The 21,473-nt window shown below is 36.0% G+C and overlaps 1 protein-coding gene across 5 annotated transcripts in view; it reads right to left on the minus strand.

Moving 5' to 3' along the window:
* Positions 1 to 21,473, minus strand: part of Fife (regulating synaptic membrane exocytosis protein fife) — a 261,312-nt gene that overhangs the window by 177,260 nt on the left and 62,579 nt on the right. For all 5 annotated transcript variants that reach the window (XR_012462484.1, XM_074141668.1, XM_074141641.1 and 2 more), the window contains exon 2: positions 5,910 to 5,969. The gene's annotated coding sequence lies outside the window, so the exon portion shown is untranslated. The remainder of the gene's footprint in view (positions 1 to 5,909; positions 5,970 to 21,473) is intronic.

Raw genomic sequence — 21,473 nt, forward strand, 5'->3', positions numbered from 1 at the left:
TTGCAGGAAAACTCTAGTGGAGCAACGATGGATAGTGATGACACAATAGATACAGTTTGGAATAGGATAAAAGTAGGAGTGCAAACCGCAGCGGCGGAGGTAATAGGAGAGCGAAAGAAAGCGGCAAGAAATGATTGGTATGACGACGAAGTCGCTGACATTTTAAAATTAAGAAATGATGCAAGGCAGAGAATGTTAGTTAGGAAAACAAGAGTAAGCGGACAGGAGTATCGTGAAATGAGAGCAAGAGCCAGACTGGTTTGTCGTAGAAAGAAGAGAGAGGCAGAAAAAAGAATGGTGGAGGAGATTCAGAGTGATTTCGACAGTAAGAGAAGTAGAAAGTTTTATAAGAAAGTAGGGAATATAAAGAGGGGTTATCAACCGAAACTCGGATACATTGAGAACAAGGCTGGAGAGCTGGTGAGCGGAAAAGAGGAGGTTCTGAATAGGTGGATGAAACATTTCAACGAGGTGTTGAATGGCGGTAGAGTTCAAACGGATTTGGATCAGGAGGAAATACCCCTAGATGATGATGCGGAACCACCCTCTCGAGAGGATTTTGATTATGCCCTAGCGGCAATGAAAGATAATAAGGCGCCAGGGGAAGATAAAATTTCTGTAGAAATGCTAAAGCATGGTGGAGAACTACTGCAAGAAAAAGTGTATGATTTAATCCTTTCGGTTTGGATACGAGAGAAAATGCCAAGGGATTGGGACTCGGCTTTGATTTGCCCCGTATTCAAGAAAGGTAAAAGGCAAAGTTGTATGAACTACAGAGGTATCTCTTTGTTGGGTACAGTGTATAAGATCTTCGCTTGTATCCTGTCTGAAAGAATAAATATAAGTGCTGAAAAGGTTTTGGGTGAATACCAGTGCGGATTCCGTAAAGGAAGGTCAACTACTGACCACATTTTCACTATGAGATCGATTTTAGAAAAGTTTTATGAGAATAATCTAGACCTCCACCAGCTGTATGTGGATTTTGCCATGGCATATGATACTGTATCCCGTGTGGGACTTGTGAGCTGCCTCAAAGTATTGGGTGTCCCATTTAAAATTATAAGACTGATTAGAATGACCTTAAGTCACACAGTTGCTAAGGTGATGGTGCAAGGGGAGCTGTCATGTTCCTTCCCTATAAGCCAGGGCCTAAGGCAGGGTGACCCAATGTCGCCTGTGCTGTTTAATTTAGTACTGGAAATGGCCGTACGTAACAACAGCACCACGAGTACAAGTGGATCTATCTATAATAGAACGGTCCAATATCTGGCATATGCGGATGACGTGGCTATCATCGCAAGGTCTGCTGGAGCTCTAAAGGATGCATTCGCCGATTTGGAAAGTGGTGCGGCACCGTTTGGTCTAAAGGTAAATGAGCTCAAGACGAAGTACTTAGTAACCACAAGAAGGGCAAGAAGGTATGGCAACCTGCAGGCTTCACAGCACAGTTTTGAGGGGGTGAAAAGTTTTAAGTATTTAGGAGCTACGCTAACGTCCAAAAATGAAATAAGAGAAGACATTATAAATAGAATTGCTGCAGCAAACAGATGTCTGTGGGCGTTGAGCGCAACCCTCCGAAATAGAAATGTGTCCCGAAAGGCCAAGATAGTGATATACAAGACCATCATAAAACCTGTGCTCCTTTATGGCTCAGAAACATGGACTCTTACGGCAGCTGATGAACGTGCTCTCCGATGCTGGGAAAGGAAAGTATTAAGAATAATTTATGGCCCAGTAGTGGAGAATGGCACGTACAGAAGTAGAAAAAATGCAGAGTTGATGGCGTTGTACGAGGAGGCAGATGTGGTCAAAGGTATAAAGATCGGAAGACTACGTTGGCTGGGACACCTACACCGGATGGAGGAAGGAAGAGCTCCGCGAAAGGCCTATGAGGGTCATCCCGGTGGGCGTAGACCTAGAGGGAGGCCGAGATTGAAATGGCTGGAGAAAGTGGAGGAGGACTTGGATAAGCTACGCGTCAGACAGTGGCGAAGGAAAGCAATGGATAGATCCGACTGGGATAAAGTGTTGAGTGAGGCCAAGGCCCTACAAGGGCTGTAGCGCCGAAGAGTGAGTGAGTGAGTTCATATAACGCTTTCCTGAGACCTCTCGTCTCCTCCATTCGGTGCAAATGTCCCAGCCATCGCAGTCTAGTCAGACTTTATAGTGGCTACTATATCAGGCTCACCGACTTCTCAACGACTTCTCGATTCGTCCTGATTTTATAGCCATTTTGCGTCCTTACAGGTCCAAAAATCCCTCTTAATACTTTTCTTTCCCATCTGCACAACCTTTGTTCGTCCACTTTGGTTAATACCCATGCTTCCATAGGTAACGATTGGACGCAGGGTAGTCTGGTGCGTATATTCTTATCTTAATAGCTCGGGATAAGCATTTACTTTTGAAAACTGGTTGCAGCGCCCTGAGACATCTATTACCGGCTGCGATTCTCTCACATAGATCTTCTCTGACACTGTTATTAGAGGTTAAAACTGTCCCCAAGTATTTAAATTCTTTCACCTCTTCAGAAGAGTACTCCCCCTCCCGTTGGTTCCGGAATACTCTTCTTCTCCTCGTATTGACCATATACTTGGTTTTTTCACTGTTAATTTCTAAACCAAATTTCTTAGCAGCCACATCCAGCTCTAGAAAAGCTAATTTTAGCTCCTGATGCGACCTTGTCAGTATTGCCACATCATCGGAACTCAGCACTTTATCTTCTTTAATTTTGAGAAAATATTTACTAAAAAATTAGTTGCTTTTAAAGTACCAAGTACGAAATTGACACGTTCAATGAAAGTTGTATCTTCTAATGGAGCCTTGATATAGGTAAAGTTTCTGTTCTTCAAGGCATTGGAATAATTAAGTTGTAACTTAAATGACGACGAATAAAAACTATATATATATATATATAATATATATAATAATAAGTGCAAATTCTACCTCTCATAAGTATTGGGACACTATTATAATTTATAGTTTGTCCAAGGTTTTGCCCGAATATCTATACAATTTGTAAATATATACCTTAAGCATATATTCAATATGAAATTAATAATTATATTAGTTTATATAAATCAAGCCAGGTATAACATGTCGCGCAAAAATACAAATACAACGATTGAACAAAGAAAAATTGTAATTTCTTTGCACAAAGACAATAAAAAGTGTTAGAGAGGCAGAAAAACTGATCGGACCTAAAACATCTACTGCGTGGAACATCATTCAGCGTTACCAAAAAGAAAAAAGAATTGTTTCAACCCCACAAAAAGGCCGTCCTCAACTGCTCTCTGAGAGAGAGCAGCGTTATATATTAAAAGAATTAAAAAAGATCACCGACTTAGTGCTCCAAAACTTCAATGTGAAATTTTTGACATGTTCAGAGAGCAAAAAAGGAGCAGAAACAGTTCGGAGAGTGCTAAGAAAACTCGACTATCATGGTAGAGTAGCCTGGAAGAATCCTTTTGTCAGTAAGATAAATCGTGTTAAGAGAGTGAAATTTGCCGAAAAATATTTCAATGTAAATAGTGACTTTTGGAATGATATACTCTAGCGATGAATCAAAATTTAATGTTTTTTAGTCAGATGGAAGGGTTATGGTCTGGAGGAAAGCGAATGCTGAACTCGAAAAGAAGAATTTACAGCCAACTTTAAAGGGTTTTAAAGCTGCACCTCCGGGTGGAGGTGGGTCAGTTCTGGTTTGGGGCTGGATGTCCGCATCAGGATTTGGAGAATTAGTGTTTATTGATGGAATGATGCCCAAAATGGTTTATAGTAATATATTAAAATATAATTTGAAAAAAGTGCCTAAACATTTGGTATTTTAGGGTCTTCTAAATTCTACCAAGATAACGACCCCAAACCTACGGCCTTGGGTGATACGTCAGTGACTGGTATACAATTGCCCAAAAGTATTCCAAACCTCTTCGCAGTCACCAGATCTTAATCCCATTGAACATTTAGCCAGTGCTTTAAGAAAAACGAATAATATCTAACAAAAATGAATTAAAACTATGTTTCCTGGAAGAATAGGAAAAAAAAACACCACCTGAATTAACCAAAAACTTGTTTCATCCATGCCTGATCGTTTGAGGGCTATTGTAAGTCAAAAAGCAATTATTAAATTATTACCAACCAAATATTAAATAGTAGGAGATTTTAAATATTGAACATTTAAACTCTAGCACTTCTGGTGTCCCAATATTTTTGAGAGCCTTATTTCACACTTTTTCAAAAAGTACTACCTAACAGTTTGGAATTTCATCGATTTATACTTATATATAATTTCTACAGATGTTGCTAATGTAATTTAAAAAAAAAAATTCCAAACTTTTGTATGTTGTTTTCATTTTCCTTTTAAATCATTTTGTAATAGGTGTCCCAATATTAATAGGAGTCACAGTATATTCGAGCAAACATGATATTTTATAATAAAATTAGGATCAGATGGCTACATAAACTCGATACCAGCATTGGTCACCACGATACTGCAAGGTCTAGTGTTAAATACAATTTCCGCACGCGTTAACTGGGTGACTCACAGAACTTTTCACTATGGGGTCTAGGTTTTCCTCTTAAACTTTGGAGCCTGCTTGTTCTTTTTCTCCCACTGTAAATTAATGGAAATGATGATTTCCACCACCGCACGATGCCACCTCATTTTCTGGTTCTCCATTCATTGTTGTTTTCATAATCCTCGCTCTGAAGAAATGATATACCGTATATAAGTAGCATTCTTTTATACTTGGATTATAACAGAATATCTTGGTAATTATTATTTAGTGTGCAAATTATACTGTTCTAAGGTGTGCTACTGTGCTATTCCTGAATCTCGCTTTGTAAAGCAAACTGACACTGACCTTCCAAAGAGCTTGGGGACTTTCTGAGGCAAAAGAGTCGCTTGAGTCTAAGAATTCCTTCATCGGGAGTTAGTTAGCAAATGAGATATTGTATGGAGCACGATCCCTTTCATTCTCAAAGTCCCCTTTCTTTGAATCAATTAGATTTCAAAATACTTCAAGACGCACAAACCTCTGATTAGATTATTATCTGAAAACTACTGCTGCCTTACTTTACTTAGTGCCCTTTCGCAGCCTTTGTACTTTACAGCCTGAAACTTTCTATACATAACGTATTCCTGACAATAATGTACCGAAAATCACAGACATAGTTTGTGAAGTATCATTAAAGTACTCAAACTTATCTCTTTTCCAATTAAAGTGTTTTCACTGGAATACCTACTTTTTTTAAAAGATCGTTTGAAGTTATAGCAAAGCAATGCTTAAATCTTTCCGCATTAAAGAGAAACTTTTAGTACTTAGAAATGGATTTGAATGACGTCTCCTGTTACGCAAGAAACAAAGATATCGATTTAGGAAGAAATTCTGTTTGAAGGGTCAGCTCTTTTATGCATTAAGCTGTTGCTGTAAATCCTACAAATGTAGATAATGATGGATTAGGAGAGAAGTATTATCGGGATGTATTATCTAATAGTGGTTATATTGAGCGTTATAAATATTCGTAGTTACGAAAGAGTTCAATTTCCACAGTTTTACACAACAATTAGTTAAATAAATTTCTTTCTTTCGTTACTGCAAGGGAGGTCTGAATAACATACGTACATAGAAAAATATGGCAGTTTGTTTGATTTATTATGCGAACATAAAAATGATATCCCGTCTCAAACGTGTGGATTAATTGTGAAATGGAAAAGGTAAAAGGTCACGTATTGAATTAGCTTGCACAATTAAAGCAGGTTTTTGGGGGAAATCTATTAATAACTAACATAGCAATCAATATTGGGATTCAGAACTTGAAGTTCCTAGATGTACAACAATACATTTGGAGTACACAACAATGCACTTACCCAGCACTTGTCATTTATATTTAAATAACTTAAAATTACCTACCTGTCTCATTCTATTTCCTCAATTCCCGATCTTCTCTACATAATCATGTGATTAGGATACCTGCAAACAGAAATTATAAAAATTATTTACAAATTACTAATGTATAGTGAGTAAAACATATTTGTATTTTTTCCTTTATAGTATAAAAATTATCAGTAACTAATGTTGATATATAATAGAAACTACTCAATTGAAATTATTCTGTTATCTGTTTGATATTTCAATATAGTTTATCTTTGATTATATCAGATTTTGATAATTTTGTTATACATGTGTCACGGTAAAAAATAAGTTAAAATTTTAAATAGTTCTACATAGGTACAGTGAGTCACCAACATGGTTAAATGTGAGTGTAAGGTGGACCTATATAAGTCTTGTGAGTCACCAACATGGTTAAATATGGGTTTAAGGTGGTTCTTTATGGGTCTAGTGAGACACCAACAAGTATAAATATATAAATCACGACTAAGGTTAATTATTAATCTCAATTTCTTTAATATTTTATATTTTTAATTACAATTTTCATAAGTTGTATCTTTGATTGTAATTGTTGTTATTTATATTGTTTATTTAATTAATTTATTTATATTTCTTCTGGATTTCAAACTTGCTCGGCTTGAAGACTGGTCTGCCAGATCTTGTATGTGATCGAGGATTACAAATCTCTGGTGATGTGGCATTTAAACGAGATTCTGAGTTAAAGTATTTTCTTCTGCTTTTCTTGGTCTTTCACCTCTACTGGAAATGCAAGTTTAACTTTTTTGGAAAATGTTTCCATATCCGTCTCTTCATCTTCTTATCCTTAATGGCTTTAGTTATCTTCTATTCATTGTTAGCATTCCACCATCCTCCAGTAATACTTTGCATCTTCTGGGACTAAGTCCCTGTGTGTTCACTTATCCTTTCAACCATTTTTTGTCACTGTACATTCGAATTCGTTTATCTTTCCGTAAAGTTTTAAGTTGCTTGCTACCTCTAATTATAATATTCTTTCTGTTTTATTTGATTATTTTTTAATGATTCTTTTACTCTTTGTTGTTTTTAGGGTTCAACTTGTTAGGAGGGGTTGGTATGTTATCACGTAATTTTCGCCCCATGTAAAAGCGCCATATTTACATCTTTGTTGTCGTGAAGAGCTTTTCTTATTATTTTCTTGACCGTTTGAATGGATCTTTCCGCTAATCCATTGCTTTGTGTATAATGTGGGTTTGATAATACGAGTATGATGAAAATTCCATTTCTAGGCAGATGTCTTTAATTGAAAAGATGTGAATTGCAGGCCACCGATTGTTGATACTATTTCTGGTATTCCAAATTGTGAAAAAATTATTATCATTATAGAAATTACTGTTACGCTGTCCAGTTGACTCAGTTTTTTGATTTCCACTCATTTTGAAAAAAAAAGTACGCAATCAATAAATAAGTTTTATTTCGAATTGTGAATAAGTCACAAGCTACTTTCTCCCAGGGTCTATTTGGTACTTCATACTATTAGATTCCGTCTGGAATTGCTCTTGTGTAAATAGAACAGCTATTTAATTTCTCATGCGGAATAGCTATTTAACTACGAATAAATACCTTCCACTTTTTTCGAAACGTTTTCCCAAGACAATTTTCTTTTTGTGGAGTGTCTTTGAGACCTCGTTCTTTGGAGATTCTCCAAGCATTCTTTCAAAATATTTCTGCAGTGATAGATAATGTTCCGCCGCTGCACAATATCAAATTAAGATGAAAATTGCGAATCCCAATGATATGCAACTTTACAGAAGTTGACTTTCTGCCGTTTGGCATTGTTAAGTGTTTTAAAAGTTAGAATGATAATTAAAGATTAGCTGTTAATTTCATTTGAAAGTAAATAAAAAAAACTATTGGATTTATAATTCTGGCAAATCTATGATATTGATGTCAAATGTTTAAGAGCGTGGGTGTCCAGAACCTCAAGGCACTAAATGTGCAATAATAACTTTTATTCCCTAATTACCCTATTCCCAGCGCAAATCAGCCTAATTATTCTAGATATTTTAATAAGTATTTATTTTACTACTAACTGTACCCGTCCACGCGTTGCTGTGGCTCTGTCTGGCTAAATGGAAAGAAAAGAGATAGCACACGTTTCTAATATGTTTAATTTCACCATGCTTGTGGGTCTACTATATTTTTTGTTGTTCAGTTGTCTGTGCAGATATAGAGACTGTCTGGTAATCCGATTCTACAACATATAATTGTCCTTGTGAGAAGCAATCCGGCTCTAGATATAAACTGCACAATTCTAAAGATTGGCCCTGAGCTTTGATTGATGGTGATTGCCAACGCCAATCGAATTGGGAATCGCATTCTCTTAAATTGAAATCGCATATCCGTTGGAATCATTAGAATGCGAGAAATGAGGACATCTTCATATTTGAAAGGTCCTGTAAAGTTTGTTGCTTCTACGCTGTCCAGTTGACAGTGTGGATGCTCATGAAGATGAGCATTATGGAGCGCTGCAATTTGATTTGGGTACTAAGAACTATTTAAATAGTATATTTCCCCTTAGAAAGTGTAAGGCTTATTATGAAGATTAGGAGTGGCACTCTCATTAATATAACTGTAGAATATAATCAACACTAATGTTCCTTATTTACGCCTTCGGCCTTCCTATATCTGGAAACTCATTTAATGCCCTTATTCTTCTATATCCTCAGATTGCATCATAATTATATCTGTAAAGTTCTTCAGTTACCAGATGACCGGCTTACTAAAAAACCGTCAATAAATATTATTGAAAATAATCTATCGTGGTTCAATGAAATTAATACCGTGATTAATAATTTAAATATGGGTAAGATGCTATCTATAGAGAATATACATGAGTGGGGAATTGTATTTATGGAAATACGTAAAAATTTAGAAAATAAGATTAAGGAAAAGCTTGTTTTGGATCTAAATAATTTAGAGTTCTATGAGCATTATGGAGCGCTGCAATTTGATTTGGGTACTAAGAACTATTTAAATAGTATATTTCCCCTTAGAAAGTGTAAGGCTTATTATGAAGATTAGGAGTGGCACTCTAAGGTTGAAACAGACGGCTTTTGAATTAAATACATATAATTTCTGCTCCCTTTGTCTTTTAAATGAAGTAGAGTCGTTACATCACTTCTTGGTTGCGTGTTCGCGTTATAGCATTTATTAAAAGTAAATGGTTCAGAAAAAAAATGTATTGGTCGAAGAAATGATAGATCTTCTTAGTGGAGCTGACTGGATCACCTTGATAAATTATTGTAAAGAGGCTTATGAACTTCGAGGGAAGTTGTTAAATGTGTAATACAATTATTAGTTTAATAAAATATAGTGCTGAGTAATGTTGTTCAATCAGTATACGATCATGTTTGTGAGTTTAGTTTAGATTTCTCTTTAATAGATTGATTTGTTAATTACAAAGGAATAAATCCGGAGTGCCCACTCCGGCGACGCTTGCAAGCAGTTGTGTCTTCTGATTTTTGTTAGTTATTAAGATAATTTGTTTTAGTTTATATTGTATATTGTATGAAGACTTGAAATAAATAAAAAATAATATTCCTTATTTACTCTTAATATTAGAATATAGAAGGTTTGGCAAGCCTTTGTTATTACCATGCTAATGTATCTACATAAATTTGTAAAATCCATCCAAGAATCATATATCTATGTATAAATAGATAGATACGGAATGTACTGGATTTATTACCACATTTTCTCTCCTCGTGCATCCACGACCGCACCTTACACCCTTTAATTATGCAAACATGTTGTGGTAAATTGTTGTGTAGACCTTGGATTCACTTTAATTAAATTACATATTCTTCCTTTCCCTTATTGATTACTGTAAAAAGAAAGTGACAGTAACCATCAGAAATCTAAAATTCTACATCCATCCCTCGTATTTCATCAACGATTAGCTTCGCTGCTATACTGATGAATCCTACCCAGAGCAACATATTGTAACGAAGTTGACCTGGGCGGAGAAGAAAGGCCTAGATTGTTCTAGAGGTTGAACGACCAAAGTCAGTAACAGGCCGCCACTGCATAAACAAAAGGGGCGGTATCTACTTGTGGCAGAAAAGAAAGGCCTAGATTGTTCTAGGGGTTAAGCGACTAAAGCCGGTAACAGGCCACCACTGGGTAGACAAAAGGGCCGGTCTTTACTTGAACTAGAAAGGAAAGGGCTAGATTGTTCAAGGAGTTAGTGACCTGTGTAAAAGCCAGCTAAGAGAAAGGCCTCAGTTGGGGTGGTGGCATATGTGTTTCCCAGCCAGTGATTGACAGGTGAGAGTGAGACAGACGGAGTTGGAGAGAGGCGGAGAATGGGAGGAGGCGGCTCACAGCTGAGGTGGTGGCAGTATGTTTTCTCCAGCCAATGAACGTCAGGAGGGCGTGGAAACTTATGCTCAGAGAGTTGGAGGAGGGCAGTCCCAGTTGGAGGGAGGCACGCAGTTAAAAGGAGGCAGACACAGCTGGAGAAGTCAGTTTAGAGTGTTAATCGAGTTTCAAGCAAGTTTTAAGGAGTTATTAGAGTTTATAGTTATTAGTCAAGTTTATGAGTTAGTCTTGGAGAGTCAGTGTTGTGGAGTGCTTCAGTGGTAGCTAGTTGGGAAATTAGTCAGTTGATGAGTAGAGCTGTTTTAGTGCAGCTGAGACTAGTGCAATTCGGTGCAGTGCGGACCAGTGGTCAGTCGGAGAACAGTTTTGTGGCGTTACGAAGTGAGTAAGTAACAGTAAACTGTTGTGACTGTTGTAAATGGTGACTGTAATGAATAGCGTTAGTTGCTAGTAAATGTTAATGTTAGTTAATGTTAATGTGTGAATAAATCAGGTTATTACTTACAACTTTAGCGAGTTTTATTATTTAATCAAACCCACATATTTAATAACTAGTGGCAGGCATTAGTTGTGTAAGTAAAGTTATTTTAGAAAAACTTTACAATATTACTGTGAAGGACTGTACGATTCGAAAAGTGCATAAGACAAAAGGTTAAACCACTTTTAATGAATAGATTGAGTGTGCAGGCACAGCTTTAGCTGAAAAATTGATATCTTCTACTTTTAGGCAAGTCCCTTAGTTTTTTTTTGACACATTTTCGGGCGGCCATTTTGCTTACGGATCTGCTCCCAAGAATTCCTTACTCCCTTACTCTCCCTTACTCTAACTTCCTAGGTAAATAGAGTTAGAAAAATAGTGCGCTTGCTAACTTCAGAATGCTGACATCTGTGTCACTGTTGGACGTTAACCCTCGCCTGAAAAAATAAGCTATAACTTTAGTTTACTTTTAATAATAATTGTGAAATTTGGGTATATTAGAACGTATCAATAAATATTGATGAAATATAAAGTCATACAAAAAGGAATAATAATCATAATATGAAACTAGAAATTAAATGAAGCTTAAAATTAATCAAAACCACTTGTAGCTTGCAGTAGCTTTATCCCTAGTATATCAATGCACATAATTTTAATAAAGAAGGGACAGAAGTAGTGTTATTTGTTAAAATAAAATATGAAACCATATTTATTGAAGGAATAAAAATAATGCCTTACCTTAATGAATAGAATTTCGTGTGAATAACTCGCTGTCTTATCTATGGCTTAGCAAACCTACTAACTCACTGCACTTTGGTCAAAAAGTAATTTGCTGCACTTTCGAAAGTTCTCATTTAAAATCCATAATAGACTTTGCTTCGTATTGTTTCGTTTTAATTTCATTAAATTCCAAACGTTTCGACTCACAGGTGCATAATGAGTGGATAATTTGTATTTCTTGATTGAAGCATTTTATTTTTATTAGTCCTTTTAGTTTTTAAAAATTTTGTTTTTATTTCTCCCTTAATTTTTAGTAAAACTTTTTATAGTAATTATTCCATAAATTTTGTATATTTGGAAAAATTGTTTGTTGCGTTTACTTGTTTTCCTTCAACTTCAATACGAGGGGGTACCCAAAAATAACCGGAATTGCGTTGCCGCGCATGGAGCTTATGTAGTACGCATTTCTGCCGCTAGACGTGTATAGCGCAATTCCTTGCCAGTTCAGTCCTGTCTGTGTTGTCTGCCTGGCTTGTTCTGTTCATCTGCAGTGATTGTTTTTATCAGCGCTGTTTTGTTCTTTTTTCGTTTTTTATGATGGCAAGTTTAAGTGAACAACGTGCAGCTCTGAAATTTTGTTTTCTACTCGGCAAAAATGCTGCTGAAAGTGTTTTAATGTTGAAAACAGCTTACAAAGATGACGCTATGGGAAAAACTCAAGTATACGAGTGGTTTACTCGGTTTAAAAATGGCGACATGTCGATTGATGACAAACCTCGTTCTGGACGTCCATCAACTGCCCGAATCGACGAAAATGTTGAAAAAATTCGAGAGCTGGTGTTCACAGACCGTCGACAGACAATTGATCAACTGTCAGAGAGTAGTGGGTTATCTTGGAGCTCGGTTCAGCGAATTTTAACGGAAGATTTGGGGATGAAAAGGGTTGCTGCCAAGTTTGTTCCTCGAGTTCTGACTGACAATCAAAAAGAACATCGAGTTGAAACATGTCGTGCTTTGAAACAACAGCTTGAAACTGATCCAGACTTTCTGTCAAAGGTCATTACTGGTGATGAGTCATGGTGCTATGGTTATGACCCAGAAACAAAGCAACAGTCGAGCCAATGGAAGACGTCATCTTCACCCCGACCAAAAAAATGTCGTCAAGTCAAGTCAAACATCAAAACAATGCTGATTTGCTTTTTTGATGCCAAAGGCGTAGTCCATTCAGAGTTTGTCCCCCCCAGGTCAGACCGTCAATCAAACCTTGTATTTGGAAGTTTTGAAAAGATTGCGCAATAGTGTTCGCCAAAAAAGACCCGATTTGTGGCAAACAGGAGACTGGTTCTTCCACCACGACAATGCACCTGCACACACAGCCATCTCTGTTACACAGTTTTTGGCTAAAAATGGCATGGTTCCGCTGCCCCACGCACCTTACTCGCCTGACCTGGCTCCGTGCGACTTTTTCTTATTTCCACGCATGAAAAAGGGCATGAAAGGTCACCGATTTGACAACATTGAAGAGGTCAAGAAAAAAACGAAGTAGGAGCTGTCAGCCATTTCTAAAGATGACAACAAAAAATGTTTCGAACAGTGGAAGCACCGGTGGGACAAATGTATTAGTTGTAATGGAGAGTATTTTGAAGGGGATAAGGTTGTTCTGTAAAAAATTTGTAAATAAATAGCTTTTAAAAAATAATTCCGTTTTTTTTGGGTACCCCCTCGTATTAGTATAATTTTAAATCTCAGAGAGTATTGTGATCACTTTCATTATGTATATTGTTCTATCGTAAACACAATAAGGAGCATCAGTTAGTCGGCGAAGAATTTTGGACATCATGATTGTAGACGTTAATATTGGAATACTTGGCTAACTATGCCCCTTCTACTTTCAAATAGGTTAACCAAATTAGGTTTGCTCAAATTGTTGCCAAATCCCCATACTTTGTTGTCAACTTTTGTTATACTTCTTGAATGCTCATCAAGTAATTCTTTATGTGGCATATCCGGTTTTCAGAACGTTGTCAAACATTTTCGCGAACGCCTCCTATTTCTCCGTCCCGTGAAAGAGCTCTCCGGTACTCCGTATACCGTTCCAATCTGTGACGTTTCTTAGCCGCTGCTTCATCACCACACCGCCACGTCCCTCAATTCTTCCTTTTATAATCAACTGGAGAAGACTGTACTTTTCACTCCTCAAGATATGGCCCAGGCATTCGACCTTACGGGTTTTCATGGTGGTTAACAGTTCCCGTTGGGTATTTGCTCATACTAGAACTTTGCAGTTGGATTACCCTCAACACCCAAGAGCTCCTCCAGATGCGTCTTATTAGCCACACCTCAAAAGCCTCGAGTCTTCACATTGTGTTTATTTTGAGAGTTCAAGCTTCAGTTCCACACAAATGAAAGTCCAGGCATAGCATCCTTAACTTCAAATTGAGGCTAATATTGTCGTCGCAGAAGTAAGATCTTAAGAAAGTAATTACCTTTCTTTAATTCTTGTTTTTGAGACTTGAGTTAATGTGGAGTTCTAAGTATTTCGCAATGTCTGTGCTAGAAAGTGTATCCTGCTTAGATAAACTTAGAGAACAAATAGTACACCTAAGAATCAAAGTTATATTGTTGCATTTATAATAATTTACTTTAACATTCTATTTTCTAAATCAGAAATTTAAGTTTGTGACAAGATACTTGAGCACTGTATTGTACCGGTTGAGTACGGAGACTGGCTGGACCTTTTGCGTAAATGAACTACGCAAGTTGTAGTTACCACGAGCCTTTGGTCAGTGTAGTGGCTAAGTTAAAAATGAAGAAAAATTCACCCGTAAATATAAAACAACAACACAGTTCCTTAATGCTGAAAGTTTTCTTACACAAGAAGCAATTTGTACGTGTCTGGGTTAATGGACCCATTATAAACAGTGCAGCGTGTCCATGGCAGCAGGATGTGAGGTTAATCTATTACAGTTAGTTTCATTTTCCGCCTTAAGTGAAATTATGTATTGTTTTTACTTAATTTGCCGTTATAGGAAACATTGCATTGAGTTGATATTTTTAATATGAGGTTGTAACGAGTTTGAGATCTCAAACTAGAATTTTCGTCTTGCTTATTTGTTAATTGTTTATGTTTTATATTAATTACATCAGTAATATTAATATGGCACTTTATTCGAGCGTTAAATTTTTCGTTTATTGCTAGGTTGTGTTATCTTTAGTTTTGTAAGAATTTTCTGCAAGAAGAATTGCACTGTTGAGTTGTTATTATTTATAAAAGTTTATTCCAAGACCAAAGAAGGGAGTCGACTGAATCAAAAGAAATGTTTTGCCTCTTCACGTTCAATGGGATGTTGCATATATATTGCCAATTTTTTTATAATGCAAGGAATTCTAGTGCGAATTAGCTAGTTCTACACCCAACAATTGATGGGAGCGATGTTACAAGCATGGTGGAAAGTTTAGCACTTTGATTATATAAATGTCGTTGGTTCTGTTTTGCGATTCCCAAAAAGTATCTCGGAAAAAATTACTTTACGGTAGAGACAATCCTCAATCATTTCCATGATGATCAAACTTGTTCAAAGTATGACATTTGTACGAATATAATTCTTTTTTTTTTTTCTTTTTTTTTGCGCATCAACAGCTGAGGTTATTAGCTCCCGGAGCTTTTTCCAGTGCACTGCCGGCCTCCGGACAGTGTTCTCTCGTTACAGACAACACTGTCCATCACCGGACAGTGAGCTGTAAGAAGCCCCTAGGAATAGAAAATCTAAGGGTCAGCTGCTGGATTCGAACCCGGGACCTCCGCGTGGGAGTCCAGTATGCTAACCTCATACGTGATCCCTTCCCTAAATTCTGTAATTAATAAATTATTTGATATATTTTACACATAGCCTTTGCGGTTTTTGATAATCGTAAATTTAAGCTTCAAATCCCAGCTGGTGCTGGTTATTTAAAAAAAAATGTTTCACTACATGTTTTTTATTTTATTTCAATTTTTGAATTTAATGCGTGTCGATTAATGGCGTCAGGAGCTTTTTTAAAGGCACCTCCGCTCAGACAATGTTATCTCGTTACTTTACTTCACGATCTATGTACATAAAAGAAGCAAGATGCTCCTAGGAAACAAAAATCTAAGTGCAGGCTGCTGGATTTCAACGTAGGATCTTCTTTATTTTTTTTAATGATTTAAAGCGCGTCAACATCTGAGATTATTGGCGCCCGGAACTTTTATATCTTTTGCGCAGTTAAAGAGGATTAAATTTTGTCGTTAAATAAAAGTTTGAAGGAAATTTCAGGAAGAAAGAAAAAGGAAAAACAGGAACGATCCTTTTTAATCAAACCATCTCTCTCTCTATCTCGAAATTGGCTTCTTGAAGTTTATTTAAATCTACCTACAAACATGTGCAGTTCATGTAAATTTGTAATTATACTGCTCAATCTAGTTGGGCGGTTGAAGAATCACGCAAAAACGATATAAATTTGACTTTTTTTTATGTATATATTTACTTGTCATCTGCATGTACAGATAAGGTTTGAAATTTGCAGACTTCCCTAGTTTAAAATAACCAATTTAAATTTTCTACCACTTTGTTTAGAAAATAAAAATAAATGACTACATATTTTAATTGGTTATTACTTTCTTGTATTTGCTCTAACTACAAGCTAGGAAACATAACTGATATTGGAAAGTGGAGGCCATCCATGAGATTGCTATTAACTTCCATATCGGGTTAGCTGTGGGAGATAGTGATGGGCCTAGTAGGTAGGTAACTGGTCCGGGTAGAGTACTGGCTGGAGATAGGTTTGGTTAGCTGGTCTGGAAGAGATGGTAGGACCTGCTGGAAGTAGTGTAGTAGCGGCGAGCGATCAATACAGCAGCTCTCTCTCATACACTGTCGCTGTGTGTGTTTGTGCTTTAGTAGATTGTGTCAGTGTGTTAGTGCAGCCAACAGCAACAAGTTAGCGCTTACCCTTCCACTTCTCCTCTCACCATTATCCTCTTAATACATACTTGCATACCTACAGAGAATATTTTAAACAAAATAAAAGAAATCAAACACAGAACATGTGTACTTCTCTGGTTCGTATTTATTCAACATCAACTTTTCAGTTAACTGTAGAAAGGAAATCGGAAAAATTTCAATAAAAAATAAAAATATGTCGCGAACAGTTTCACTAATCTAAAGGTTTTCATCAAGTTGGTTAGTTGACTTGTAAGTTGAATGCAAGTTAGCTATTGTAAAGTGCATACTTTTAGCGAAGTATTGCCTGGAATCAGATTAAGAGCATTTGAAGCCCTTAGATTCTTTGGTGTGCCCCCATATAAAATATATTTTATCGGAATTAAATAATTAGAGTAAGATAGAAATAATGTTTACTTTTGCACACTTTCCCTTCATTTTAGAAGTTTTCTCTTACTTTTTTTCTTAAATTGCGAAGAATTTGATCTAATTCTCAAAACTAATCTTCAGTACCACATCTAAGGAGTGTAATGAGGGAATTTATAAGAGTTTTGAATTCATTAATATAGGTAGCCGAGCTGTTAGAGGTGCGGCCAGCAAAGCTAATTTGTATTGTAGTCCAGTTGGAACCGATTCCTAGCCTTTGCCTTAGGCTTTATTTAATTTGATAATTTAAGAAATTAAAGTATGTAAGCTCAGTCCGTAACATCTGAATGGGCTGACCGCAGAATTAATCCGTCAAGGCCGTGGGGCTATAAAGATTATTGTAGACCTATTAACTGCAGGCTTAGAAAACACATACATCGCATGGGCCTGGCGAATGATAGCCTTCGTAGGTTCTGTAAGGAAGAGGAGGAAATGGCACTGCACGTGTTGTGTCATGAGAGGGGCTTGTCTGGCTAAGGATGTTACTTCTCAGGGAAGAAAAACCAAGGCCTGAAGAGCTTTACCCAAGAGTCGCTCTCCAGAATTAAGAGTCTGGATTAAACGGACGGGCTCTAGAGTGAGGGGAGCCTCTATAGATCCAAAGGGGTCGCAGTGGCGTAGGCCTTAAGGGTCGCCCTACTAGAATCTTATTTTATCTTAACATCTGAATGGAGGTGAAACCTGAAGCCCGCCTGAAAAGGAGCAGGAGTAGGATAGAAAAAACTTGAACAGGAACACAGGATTAAACGTACCCTAACACGGCACAGATCCCACTACCCGGGTGTAGGAGGCAACATGATCTGATCCTTGTTCCTCTGTTATTGTTATTGTGGCAGTTGTTACTATGGTTGTAGAATAATTTAAGGTAGTTTTCTTTAGTGGATGACATAAACCTCACTGGTTCTTCTCAACCTTGTACAGCTGAAAAAATAATCGCAATTTCTTTTCAATATCTGCTCGCCAGACGTCCTTCTCTTGATTTATTCCTTATTTTAATTTATGCTGCACCGTTTACAGTAGGATTTCAAAAAAAAAACACTTCACCTCAGACATTATTTATATTTGTTTACGGTTTTCCGCTTCCATAAAATTACCACTACTACAAACGACAAACTAGGCAATACCATCCTTCCATAGGCCATATCTCTTACTGTTACATACCTATAAAATCCTTTAACTGCCCCTATCTAAATTCCTTTTTGCATTTTAAAAAACTCAGTTAATCCAACAGATCCTTCCTTGATATCGCACCATCAAGTCCATAGAGCCAACCTGGTCTATGCAACTTCTCTCTGGAATTCTCTATCAATAGCGATTAAAAAAATAAAAATGTTATTCGTTACATTCCTAAAATATTCCCTTTTCTTAGACCTCCTTCATTTCCACAGCCTTTATCATAAAATAGAGCGCATGTTATTCATGTACATAGAAGAATATATTGATTTATACAGAAATTATTAAAATATTTCTATAAAAATGTTCTTCTTCTCTCTATTTTTTTGGGTGGATAACCTCATTCTTCCCTCCACTTCACTTGTTGTATATTATTGTTGATTTACTTTACACAAACTTTAATTTTATTAAATTAGGTGATTTAGTTAATTTTTATTTGTGTTTAAGTACGAACTGTATTTTGTTTTACATTATATTATATTTCTGCCTTTGGTTTCAATTGTCTTTCAAATCCAAATGCTTCTGAACGATGTAACCCCTCAGTTTCCAGAATAAGAGTCTAGCTATAAAGCACAGGCCAGCGATGTGTACCGTAATAAGTGAAATTAGTATTTTGTAATATGAACACAGTAAATGTAAATAACATGTTCTTGTCAGATCGGAGTAAAGTAACAGAATAAGAACGTAAATTCTGTAATTGCTTGATAATCAAACATCTTAAAGGAGGAAGGAATACATTTTTATTTAAAACAGAAAATTGGGTAGGAATAATCGCTTGAAAAGTTTACAAAAAAAAATATAAATTTAAATACTGAAACGCTTGCATCGTGTTTTAATTTTACTTTATACATACAACAGCATATTCAGCAGACCATGTATACATTCTTATTTTCAAAAAGTCATTTGAGAGGAGCACATCGGATGCCCCATACACCACGCACATATGCTACATGAACTAAATATATAGCTAACAATATATAAATGTTCATGAACTAAGGGCTCCTGTCACAATTTACCAGTATTTATTTCAGAAGCTCGTGTTTCGTGTAGGTAAAAAGGTTCAAATTACTAAATTTCTTGGGATTTTTCCATGTTTCTAGGCCTTGCTGTGAATGTCACATTCAACTGGCCATTAGAAAAGAATTTCGCTCTAAAAGTGAACGTTTGCAACTGTCACAAAACCTCCGTATTACACACTAATTAGCTTGTAATTACCAAACAATAACAAAGCACAATGTATACATAAAGATTCTCTTAAGAAATGAATTGTTAGGAGTTTTAGTTTAAATTATGGGGGGGGGGAGTATTACGAGATAGTCGAGTAAATAGATATGTATCCTAACATTTGTAGACGATTGTAAAATCTCTTTATTCTTGCTTTAAATGTTGTTTATGAGTCATAAACTAAGTTTTCTTCGGTTAAAATTGCACCAGAAAGAAAATTTGACTACTACATTTTCACCGGTGGAAAGCTTGAGTTAATCGTTCCCAAGTGGATCGCACCATTGTCCTCGATGATTATAGATTCACCATTTTCAATTCTTCTCTCGTTTCCTCGCTTTTCCCACCATTATACCAGTCAATTCTTTCATTTTCCTTTGGATAAATCGAAAATCTCTTGATAATAAGGCTGCCAGTTCAACACAATGTCGTTCCAGTTGATCCGCGAATCTTCTTTGATTCTTCCTTTCGCCGTTCAGAAGTTTGAGAGCTTCTTTTTGAGGATAAAGTAATGCATATTATTTCAGTCAGACTTTATATTCAACTACCACAACAGTTTACTTAAATGTTAATTAAAATATGTAAATTTTAGTAATAGTTAAGTTACACCTAATAAAATCAAAGAATAAATCTTCTATCGCTTGGCAAAAGTGGCACATTTTTGTCGACACATTCATTTTTTCTAAAACTTTAAAATTAAATGAAAATTGAAAGCTCTGATCTATAGATAGTTTATTAAATAATTAATAATATACTTTTACAGATTTCTGATACGAAGCATATGTAAATTAATTTGAAGCAATAGAAGCAAGGTTTGTTTTTCTTTTAATTTTGTCTCAAAAAGTCAATATTTCCATCAGTCAAAACTTTACCAATCAGTATTCTTTCGAAAGATCTGACAGAAGCTTAATTTTATTTGTTAGCTAATATTTCTGATATAGCCCTGCAAAACTCTATGTCTTTTAGTGGCTATCATTTATTATGGGGCTATAATAATTTATTGGAAATTTACCTAGAAAATTATGACGTCAATAAACAGTTGAAGTATCAATAACATATTTCTTTGTCAAAGTATTCCTCTTAAAGAGCTTAACAACTTCGCCAGATATAAATTCTTAAAAATATACTTTTTCTCTGACGTCAGAATCGCCCACTTTTTTTTATATATAAGTACTTCATGCTGTATTGCCAGCTACTAAATTTATCACTCTTTGAAGCTGTGAGTTCTTCCACGTTTATATCAGGTTTTTTTTTTTATTTAATTTTTTAATTTCTTTTTTCGTTTTTTTATTACAAATTTCCCTAAAGTTCTTTGCTTTAATACATTTCTTTACCACCATATTTTTTTTTTTTTTAAGTAATGTAAATTATGAATCATACATAAATTCATTTTTAAAGAGAGGTACAATTTATGAAAGAATGATTTAAGAACGAATATTTTGAGCTTTTTAAAAATTATAATTTATAATTTAAGAAATGTATTAAAGATGTATTGTAAGAAAGAAATGTATTGAATGGAGAGTCAAATTCAATCCTCAAAAGTGCGAACAGATAACTTTTACTTTGCGTCGTAATTCTTGTCCCTCTATAAGTCTTAACTCAATTCCTCTTCCTTCTGCTAATTTAGTTCGCTACCTTGGGATGTACATCGACAAAAGACTAACGTGGAATCCGCACACTAAACTCAAAAGACTTGAACTCAACCGACGAAACAAATTACTACTGCGACTAATTGGCAGACAATCCAAACTACCACTGGAACATAAACGACTAATATACAACAGCGTACTTAAACCGATCTGGACTTATGGACTTGAACTGTGGGGTTCAGCCAAACATTCCAATTCACAAAGAATACAGTCTTTCCAATCAAAAATACTCCGTCAGATCACGAATTCTCCATTTTATGTCTCTAACTCCACCCTCCATAACGATCTCAAAATCTCATACGTAACTGACGAATCTAAATCTAAATATAGAAAATTCTTTGACTCTCTTCCATTCTGTACCAATCCTCTTATTCAAAATCTTGCCTCCACAACGATTCCAGATTGTCCTCCACGTCGATTGAAACGCTGTTGGCCTCGTGACCAGCTCCAGTAATGTAAGGAACTCCAGCGAGAGTGTTGCCGGAGGGCAGCTTCTCTCCTCAAGCTGATCCAGCCATAATGTCTTCTTTCATCTTATTCACTGATTGCATTTTATTCTTTTGTAGATTGTGAATAACAAATAAATTACAAAAAAAAA

Source organism: Rhodnius prolixus, unplaced genomic scaffold (assembly GCF_049639745.1).
Source record: "Rhodnius prolixus isolate KJV_2025 unplaced genomic scaffold, Rpr scaffold_1, whole genome shotgun sequence".
NCBI classification, from domain to species: Eukaryota; Metazoa; Arthropoda; class Insecta; order Hemiptera; family Reduviidae; genus Rhodnius; species Rhodnius prolixus.